Genomic DNA, 11210 nt, shown 5'->3' on the forward strand with positions numbered 1-11210 from the left:
AAATTATGCTTTTATCTTTTTTCCTTCTTTTTTTTTTTTAAAAAAGATTTGTCTCATCTGGTTTTTCTCATATTTGTTTTACAATAAATATAGATTGCTTCTGTAATAACAAAATGATGAATTTAGGTAATAGAATCTTATCCTTCTGTATCTTTAAAAAAATGATGAATGGATCAAGAAGATGTGATATATATACACAATAGAATACTGCTCAGTGTTAAAAAAAGATGAAATCTTGTCATTTATGACAACATGGATGGGCCTTGAGGGTATTATGCTATGTGAAATAAGTCAGACAGAGAAAGTCAAATACCATATGATTTCACTCATAAGTAGAAGATAAAAACAACAACAAACACACACATAGATACAGAGGTTAGATTGGTGGTTACCAGAGGGGAAGCGGGGAGGCAGGAGGGTGAAAGGGGTGGTAAGGCACATGTGTACAGTGAGGGATGGTAATTAGTCTTTGGATGGTGATCATGATGTAGTCTACATAGAAGTCAAAATATAACAATGTACACCTGAAATTTACATAATGCTATAAACCAATGTTACCTCAATAAAAAAATAAATACAAAAAATTATTTTAAAATCTTTCATAAGTAAGGGATACATTTTTATTTTTTAATTGTATTTATTTATTTAAGTGAGGAAGATTGTCCCTGAGCTAACATCTGTGCCAATCTTCCTCAATTTTGTATGTGGGATGCCACCACAGCATGACTTGATGAGTGGTGCCTAGGTCTGCGCCTGGGATCTGAACCAGCAAAGCCCAGGCCACTGAAGCAGAGCACGTGAACTTAACCACTATGCCACTGGGCCAGCCTCAGTGATACATTTTTAAAAAATCATTTTTAATCCTCATAATGACACTGTGATATTGCTATATTTTCTCCCATTTACCCATGTGGAAACTATATTATAAAAGATTAAAGATATGTTCAAAGTCATATAAGCTTATAAATGGCAGAGTGAGAATTTGAAGCCATGCATTCTCAATATAAATGTATGCTTGTTTTTTAGCAATCTGATTTTAGGGAAAAATACAAATTTGAATAATTTGTTCTTGGCTAATTTAAATTTTTAAGATCATCTGCAAAGCATAGATTTTTCCCTCTTGTGGATACTTTGAAAACTGCTTTTGCTACTGTAGAGGATGAGAGAATACAGGGAGTACAAGAAGATAAGAAATTATTTTTTTTAAGTCCTAGACTAGTGTTGTATTGTTGCCATAATAAATTATCACAAATTTAGCAGCTTAAAATCACACAGATTTATTATCTCACAGTTCTGTAGGTCAGGAATCCAGAGGCTTAAGGAGCTCTGATCTGAGTCCTATAAGGTTGAAGTCAAGGTTGAGGCAGCTCTACACTTTCATCAGGAAGCTTGGGGAGAAAATCTGTTTCCAGACTCAATCAGGTTGTTGGCAGGATTTAGTGCTACATGGTTGTAGGACCGAGGTCCTGGTTGCTTTGCTGGCTGTCAGCTAGGGGTCATTCTCAGCTTTTAGAGACTGATTACAGCTCCCTTTGAGTCTCTCTGACTCATCTCTTCTGCCTCATCTCTCCTCTGACTCTGGCTGAAGAATTTCTCTGCTTATAAGGGGTCAAGTAATTAGATTGGGCCCACCTGGCTAATACAGGATACTTTCCCTAATTTAAGGTCCATAACCTCAATTACACCTGCAAAATCCCTTCACAGCCCTGCATATTGTTTGATTAAATAATCAGGAGACAGAATCTTGGGGGAACATCTTCAGAATTCTGTCCACTGCAAGTATTTTTTTCCTTATAACGGGGGATAGGAGTATTCACACTCTTTTTAAAAGGTTAATGTGGTATTGATAACCTTCAATGCTTATACCTAAACATTCGACATATTTCACATAGAGAGATAGTGCCCCCAAATCTGCACCTTGAATAGTTTGTCTGTAGATATTTCAAAATGGATTTTTTAAAGTCTGACATGAGTGTCTGTTTTCATCCTTGCTGGTAAAATGCACAAATAAGCTATTCCCAAATAATGCACTATTTCACTGAGAGTTTAGCTTGGAGAGGACTCAGGGATAAATTCCAAGGTCACAGGACCTTGTTAATACACAAGTAACCTAATTATTACACAGGCTTATATTTCTACAGTCCAGTCTCTAGTTCAAAGTACATCTGAACTGTATGTCTCAGTTCTAAGCATTTGTCTTAATCTAAACTGTGTTCATCGCCATTATTCTGGCTGGGATACACAGTTTTACTATGAGTTTGGTATTTATGGACATAAACTAGGTTCAAAGAGATAAACTTCCAGGAGTAGATAAACATTAAGACCTCTAGCCCTCTTCCCAGGAGTCAGAAGAAAAAAATTCCCATGTTTTTCTTGTTCTTCTTCTCAATGAAGTAATTTAATTTGACCTCATAAAACTTTATCCTGACCTGCCATAGACCACTTTCAAAAGAGTAAATATTGCTATCTTTAAGGGATAGATATATTCCCACAAACTAGCTAAAAAGTGGACTAAATTTTGCCATTAGAAATTATAGATACATTCTTCTAACAAGTTGCTTTCTTCTTTAGGAAAAAAACTAGAGAGGCAACACCTGGCAATAAACCAGAAGATGATGATAGATAGACACATAGATAGATAGATAGATAGATAGATAGATAGATAGATAGACAGATACAGAGGTAGACAGACAGATTAACGGCAGGAGGCAATGGAGAATTTAAGAGATTGGACAATACATTTTGACAAGGAAGCCTGAATGAATTCCAAAATGGAGATAGAATAAGTGGATATTATTAAGGTAGATATATATTTGGCAGAAATTAGTAAACAGGGCTTTAAACCTCTGGTATTGCAAAGACTAAATTGTCCTCCTGAAGGGAATTAATGAGAGTGGTAGGTTATAGCTCTGATTCTTAAGGAAAGTACACAGAGCTTACTTTGCCCTTTATCCACTGACAAGGGGCATATTTGGTGGGAGCAGAACTTAGTAGTATGAAGGGCCATGGTGCTAAAATCATATCTGCCGAGTGCTGTCATGGTCTAACACATGACGTGCTTGTTTTGCCTGAGGAGGTATATTAGTCAGGGTTTGGGAGAAACAGAACAAGTAGAATGCGTATCTACGTAGAAGGGATTTATTTTAAAGAATTGGCTCAGGTGATTATGGAGGCTGGCAAGTCCAAAATCTGCAGGGTGGGCCACTAGGCTGGAGACCCAGGAAGAGTTGATGCTGCAGTTCAAGTCTGAAGGCCATCTGTTGGCAGAATTCCCTCTTGCTCAGGGAAGCTCAGTCGTTTGTTCTATTCAGGCCTTCAACTTATTGGATGAGGCCCACTTACCTTATGCAGGGCAGTCTGCTTTACTCAAAGTGCGCTGATTTAAATGTTAATCTCATCCAAAAACATCCTCACAGAAACGTCCGGAATAATGTTTGACCTCATGTCTAGGCACTGTTGACATAAAATTAACCATCACAGGAGATTCTGAGTTTGATCTTTTGGATGTTATGGTCTGAATTCTTACCCATTTAAAAAATTTAATTTACATGGCTATAATGATAATAACGCTACCTATGTTTCCGAGTTCAGATTACTTACCGTAATAGAAGCAAGCGTGTGCAAGTTATTTCAAATCCATTATAAATACTAATATCTATCATCCCCAAGTCACTACTATGCACCAGGCGCTGCACTGAGTGTTTTACACAACAAACCTACACAACAGATAATATTATCCCCATTTCATGGATGAGCAAACAGTTTGGAAGTAATTGATTGACCTGCATAAGAAACAGAGTTAAGTAGTGGAGATGAAACTTAAAGTCGAGTCTTCTCTCATGAAATCTCATACCTTCGCACTGTATCACTCTGCTTTCCATATACCGCGAACCCTACCTGTAAACTCCGTCTCCTTTATCTGTTTAGGCAATCCACAAGTTGGCTCTTAACATCGTAGCTAAAAAAGGGGAGAAACATCATATATTTTTATTATACCTTAAATTTAATTAATATGTTCAAAGAAAATTGAAATGTTTAAAGAAAATGTTTCAAGAGCCTGATGATTATGCAACAGTCTTTGTTAGCTGAAAATAGGATATATTTTAGCATTCTCAGATGGTTCTTATCTAATTAATATGAATAACATCACTGCCAACATTTCTTGAATAATTGTGTATATTCTACATAAATGGCTGCAGCAAAGGGGCTGTCAGAACAGCAAAATGATTCTCTCTTGTGCTGGCAGAAGCACATCTAATTTAAACCTCAGTATAGGCTGGCTGGGCTACTGTCTTGCTGAAATTCTATTAAAGTCAATGCTCTGTATCTGCCCCTCTGCGTTCATTGGCAAGGACCATGTGATGGTTCCCAAGGAACGGAATCTGAGTAGTCCTATAATTTATTTGTTCATTTCATCCATTTATGAAAGGAAACAAGAGCGCTAGCCATTTGGGAAAGGATTTACATAATTTAATTAAATGTGATCACTGCCTTCCTATCTCAATATGCTGATGCAGCTGATAACATCCCAAATGTTTTTTAGTCCTTGTCTCCTATCTACCTTGAAGTCCCCAGGCACACAGCAGGGGGAGGAGTAGGGGGGTGACTTTAGTTGGATATGAGAAGGGAGCCTACATTCTACCAAGAAGAATATATTCTTGCATTACCCATCAATTCTAACTGATGAGTGTAACAGACATTACTGGTTACCAACCCAATAGGCTTTCCTCCTTCCTTGCTGGTTGAGTCCCGATTTTCCGTTATAACTCAGGTATAAAACTTGATTTGCCTAAGTGAATCACACTAATGCCATTACCTTTTTTCACAGATAGGTTTAGGGAGGGGAACATGAGGAAGTCCTGGCTCTTGAAATGTAAGAAGTTGGCTGAGGGATTTTGGATGAAGGATATCATCTTCTTAAAAAAAGACATACAGGAAGAGAGGTGCCCCTCTTTTTCCACTGAATCTTGTCATGTCTTGATGGATATGTTTGGAACAGTGGTAATCACTTAGTGACCATGAAGGAAGCTACCTTGAGTAATTGACACATGGTTGATGTTAGAGTAAAAAAGATCCCGAGTTCTTGACGTATAAATGAACCACTTGAATAAATCAATCCTGGAGCTATCCCCTCTATCTCACTGTTTGAGATAAAAATGTTTCCTCATTTCTTAACCTGTTGTCAAGGTTTTTCTGTAACTTTTGACTGAATGCATCCTTACTGATATAATTGACCCTTCGAATTCCTCTTGATGGCTGTGTCTTTTCTTTGAAGGATGTATGCCTTATTTACTCCGTTTTTCTACCAGTGACCTTCCCCTTGAATATTGGTGAGTCATGCACCGAGGCTCTTATTTCTGAAGAAGCATGTGTTGTGGAGGATGTGTTACATGAAAGGCAGGTTCGTGCTGCACTATCAGATTGCTGCCCATGAGTGCCTGTGGAGTGTGCAGAATACTAGCCAAGTATGGTTATTGATGAACTTATGGATGGAACCACTACCACCAACTCCCCCTCCAACACACACAAACACACACACACACACACACAAGTGCATACTCATAGGGAGGGAAAAATACCCTCAATGAACCTAAATGCTTTGCTCAGTTGGAGCATATGGTAAAGACATTCACAATCCCATATGTGTTGGAGGGAGGGGAAATTAGTGCTAGTAGTTAATAGAAGCACAAAAAGTGCACTATACCCAGAATATCACGTTTATTGTAGATGAAGACCAGGATGGAGGACCTGGCTTTAGATTTATGAGCCAAATGGAACTGTTAATAACAAACTCAAGAACCAGGCAATTTATCCTCCTTGGCCCAGTGAGGCTTACAGCGTGGATGAACAGAAGAGGACTCATGGTTTTGGTGGGCAGGCTTGCTCCCAAGATCAGAAAAAGGATTGAACTGAGCATACTGCTAAGGACTGAATTATATCCCCCCTCTTCCAAATTCATATGTTGAAGCCCTAACCCCCAATGTAATGGTAGTTGGAGATGGGGCTTTTGAGAGGTAATTAGGTTTAGATAAGGTCATGAAGGGGGGACCCTCTCATAAGAAGAGACACAAAAAAGTTTATTTCCTCTCTCTCTCTTTCTCTTCACCATGTGAGGACACAGTGAGAAGATGGCTGCCTGCAAGTCAGGGCTCTCACCAGGAACCAAATCAGCTGGCACCTTGATCTTGGACTCCCCAGCCTCCAGAACTGTGAGAAATACATGTTTGTTGTTTAAGCCACCCAGTCTAAGCTATTTTATTATAGCAGCCTAAGCAGACTAATAAACATACTCAGTTATTCTTTCCAGACTTCCTAACCATTTAAGGACCTCCCTAATAAGTAAACATGTAGAGAATCCCCAAGGGTTATATTATTTTAACCTCCCTTCACAAGAAGGAAACTTTACGAGTGGAAAAGATGCATTCATCATTAAAGCTGTATTTCTCTTCTCCCTCTAGATGTGAATCTCTGTGGGAGCAAACACGGTAGTTAGTGGGTGGGTCGGGGGAGTAATGACCTCCCTTCCACAGATCAGTAGTTCTGCGGTGGGTTTTTCTCTTGGATGTTTGTTTTCTTTCTGCCCTGGAGAAAATGGCCCAGTTAGTAGAAAACAGACAGTGGTAATGTTTGTCTGATGTACTCTGTGGAGAAGGAGGGAGTTTGAAGGAGGGCCCTCTCTGGTGTTGCTGGTGCATTAGTGTGATGTAGATACGTGGGGTTTTAGATTTATGAAGTCTCACTCTTTGATTTTGTACTTAGAAAACTGAGGCTCAGATAGGTGAGTAATAGTGTGGTGACCCAAGTTATTCGTGGCAGAGTTGGGACGTCCTGGTAATCCATTCCCAGGAGCCAAAGATGTGTACTCCAACTTCCACATAACAGGCTCAGTCTTCAATGATCATATTTGGAACTCTTTGAAACTGCAAACCACAGGAACAAAATTTACTAAGCATGAAATATGTTTTGTTCCTTCCACTCATATGAGTTTATTGCTAATGTATCTTAGGCTTTAATTAAAGAACTACTGTGAACTTTTTTGTTTGTCAGCAGATTTATATGTGAAAGCATTTTATATCTTTGGTTTAAAACTTGTCTGGATTTCTTAATGAAGTGTTAAGACAGTTTTTCATATAGTATATTCCAAGTTAAGTGGGAAAACAGAGAAACATTTATGTTTTCATCTTAAAAATTTTTGGAAGTAGAAACAGGATTTTGCCAGCAACATTTACCTCTGGGGAGGGGACTGGATTAACTGAGAGTAGGATGAGGGGAACTTACATGTTAGACTGTATATACTTTTATCTAAATTCTCTTTGAATTATGTTATAAATGATTTGTTCTTCAGGATGAGCTACATAGGTCTTTTAAAACACAAATTTTGGTATACATGGGGACTTGAATAACTCCTCGTTTATTCTATTTTAGAAAGTTATTAGTTGTTAAGGAAAGCACTCGTCTGAGGACAAGTTTCCATACGGAAACCAAACAGATCAGGGTTCGACTTCTGATCCTGCCTCTTACTGTTTGTAAAAGTCTGCAAGCTATAGAATTTCCTTTGTGTTTCTTCATATGTAAAGTAAGGGTAATAATAAAACACTGCAGAACTTTTGTGCTGATTAGAAATAATATATGTATCACATCTGTTACAAGGTAGATGTTAATGAAATGCTGGCTGTGTAAGTAGGGACCAGATCCTGAACCGCCACGTGTGGGGGCTAATGGATATCCCTGTTTGTCTGGGGCTGTCCCAGTTTACCCAATTGTCCCACTGTCGTTATTATTAACATCCCTTTTCATTCTCAAATCATTTAAATTGAATGATAAAATCCATGCCCACCATATTATAAGCCATGTTAAGGAGTGTGGACTTTATGCCAAAACTTGTGGGGAGATACTGAGGGAGAAGAGTAGGCCCTAGAGGTAGTATGGTTTCTGGAGTTTTCACCAACCACAAGGAATGTCTGCATGTGCAGTTAAGTCTGCATGTTTCAAGAGCAGAGGGAGGTGTAAGCCTAGAAGAAAGAGACTCAAATGGCCTCAGGAAGCACTGAAAGATGAGTCTGGCGATGGAAGGAGACAGGTATGAAATGAGGCAACTCTGGAGGCAAGCTTTGTACAGCTGTCTGCCTCTCTTCTGTTGCTGGTTTGTTTGCTTTCTAAATTTCAGCACTGACAAGAACAAAACTGTTTGAATATTCCCACGAATTCAGATTAAATTGGATTCACTAGCTAATACGGTGTTATTATCAGGGACTGAATCATTCACTCCGAAGCCATCATCTGATACATTTCAGAAATAAACACTTAGTAGATGTGCCACTTTTCCTGTTTTTATTTGCTGGATGGAATACAAACAGCGAAAGGTCATATGGGGTATGAATTAGAGGGCAGGATCATCCCTATGCACATCAGCAGGCATCAAAGGACATCCCTAGGTAAAGATTTAGACTCAGAGACAGTTTCAGGTGCAGACATTAGCAAGTTACCCTCTCAGAGTTTTCTGAAGCAGGGAATACTGTGCGCAAGGGGGGTATGTGTCTATCACAGAGGAGTAAAGAACCAGGTCAGATTCCATTTTCTGTTACAGTTGTTCCTAATCAAGGGATATATCAGCATTACCCAGTGATCTTTTAAAAAAATATACACGCTGGAGGACCACACCAGACCTACTAAATTAGAACGGGTGGGTGGACGGGTAATGAATCTTGAAAACCTTCCTGGTGAGTCTAACATGTACCCTGGGTTAAGAACTAATGCTCTAGGCCTGTGCTTCTTAAACTTTTATGTGAATCAGAAGGACCTGAAAGGCTTGGTAAAACTCCCAGAGCTTCTGATTCAGACGTCTAGAGTAGAGTTTGAAAATATGCATTTCTGACAGGTTCTGGGTGATGTGATGTCACCATCCTGAGCACACTTTGTGAGCTCCTTCTCTTAGCTGTATTCTTCCTCATCCCTGTTCTCACCGCTTTAGTTCAGGAGGTCTTAATCCTTTCTAGCCTGGACTGTTACTTTAGGTTCCCATCTGTGTCACTACCTTCTACCCAACTGTTACTAAAGTGATCTTGTGAAAATAAAAATCTTATCATGACTCAATACCTTAAAGTGTTTCAATGGTGTCCCACTTAATCAAGTCCAAATGTCATTTGTGAAATGACACTCCAGGCCCTGCTAGCACACCAGCCTCTTCTCCCACTGTTCAGCTATGCTCTGATGCTTGCCTTCAGAGGAGACCAGTCGCTCCCAGATGGTAGTGATTTTATTATTGCTGCTGCAAAGCAGGTAGAAGCACAGATTTCCAGAGTTCCTATTCGAACTTCTACACTTCCGCTTCTGGCTTGCAGCCTTGGGCAAGTTACTTTGACCTCTTTGTTTATTTACTCATCTGGAAAATAGAATTGACAGCATAGCTCCTACCTCATAGGATGATATGAAAATTAAATAAGTTGATGTATAAAGCATTTGGAACAGTGCCCAGCAAGTAGTAGACATTTAAATGTTAGTGGCTGTGAGACCATTTCTTTCAGAGAATCTCCCACTCATTCTGGAATACCAGTTTGCATAACACTTCCTTTGAGTAGACAGTCTTGTATTCTCTACAGAAAGTGTTTCTTTTCTTGATCACTTCTAGTATTTAATTCATGTTTCCATTGTCAAACTTAGTGGTTCTCCTCTCCATTCATCTATGAGCCTCTAAGAAGCCGATTTTGTTGTTATTCCTTGATGATACTGCTCTTCTAGAAGCCTAGCCACAGTCCTTAAAAAAAAAAAAAAAAAAAAAACCAAAGTGAATGATCACTTTGTTGAATGACCAACTGGTAGACCTTAACCATCAGGTAATAGGTTCTCCAGAACATGAGAATGATGGTTATGAAACAAGAGAAAACACGGTGCCTCCAACAAGGGAGCCAATGCCACATAGAAGAGAAGCTGATAGCAAGTTGCCCTCTTCTCTTTGTTTCTCTCAAACCACATCTTGGCCATTTACAAGGTCTATTATTTAGTTTTTCTTAAAAACAATCTAAGAAAGGAAAGTCTTAAACAACAAAGAGGTAAAGAATCAGGAATAGTTGGGGTTTTTGTGTAAGGAATTAAAGTAATTCAAAGAGATTTGGATGTTTTGTTTTGAAACAGAATATATACAGTGAAATGCACAATGTAAGTGTTCAGCTTGATAAATGTTTACAACATGAACACATCTAGGTAACCATTACTCAGACCAAGATAGACATTTCTCCCACCTCAGAAGCCTCTTTTATGGTCCTTACCAGCCATTCTCTCCAAAAAGTATTTACATTTGCCTCTTTTTGAATTGTACATAAATGAAACTGTATCACAGGTACCGTTGTGTCTGGTATCTTTGATTCATCATTTTGTCTAAGAGATTTAGCCATATTTTTGAGTGAAGCAACCGTTCACTTTTTTCGTTGCTTTACAGTTTCTAACATTAGAATATACCATAATTTATTTATCCATTCTACTGTTGATGGACATTTGTATCATTTCTAGTTTTTCACATTTACAAATAATGCTGCTGTGAATGTTCTTATAACAAGCCCAGTAGTGAAATTGTTTGGGCACAGTGTGGCTGAGAGACCCTTAGGTTACCCCAATAATTTTTGCCTCCTGGTGTCCATGCCTTTGTGTTATCTCTCCCACTCCCACAATGAGAATAAGACCTATAATTTGTTTTTAACCAATAGAATATGGCAAAGGTTATGGGATGTCACTCTTCTGATTAGTCTACATCATATGGCACAGGTGATGAGATGTAACTCCTGTGATTTATGTCACACTACATCAGACTCTGTCTTAGCAGACTGGAGCAAAATGTTCTACTTGTTGGCTTGATGAAGTAAGCAACCACGTAGAGGAAGCCCCTCCTAGCAAGGGACTGTGGGTGGCCCCTAGGACTTGAGGCGAGCCTCCAGCCAAAAAAACAGCAAAACCTGGAACCCTCAATCGTACAGTAGCAAGGAAATGGATTCTTCCAACAGCCTGAATGAGCTTGGAAGTTGATTCTTCCCCAGTTTAACTTCTAGATGAGAACACAGTCCAGTTGATACTTTGCAGTCTTGTGAGACTCTAAACCAACGACCCAGCCAAGTTGCGCCTGAACTCCTGACCTAAAAAGTGTAAAATAATAAATGTGTGTTGTTTTAAGCTGCTAAGTTTGTGGCAGTAAAAAACTAATATGCATAGAGCATGCATAT

The sequence above is a fragment of the Diceros bicornis genome, chromosome 3 (genome assembly GCF_020826845.1).
Source record: "Diceros bicornis minor isolate mBicDic1 chromosome 3, mDicBic1.mat.cur, whole genome shotgun sequence".
Taxonomy (NCBI): domain Eukaryota; kingdom Metazoa; phylum Chordata; class Mammalia; order Perissodactyla; family Rhinocerotidae; genus Diceros; species Diceros bicornis.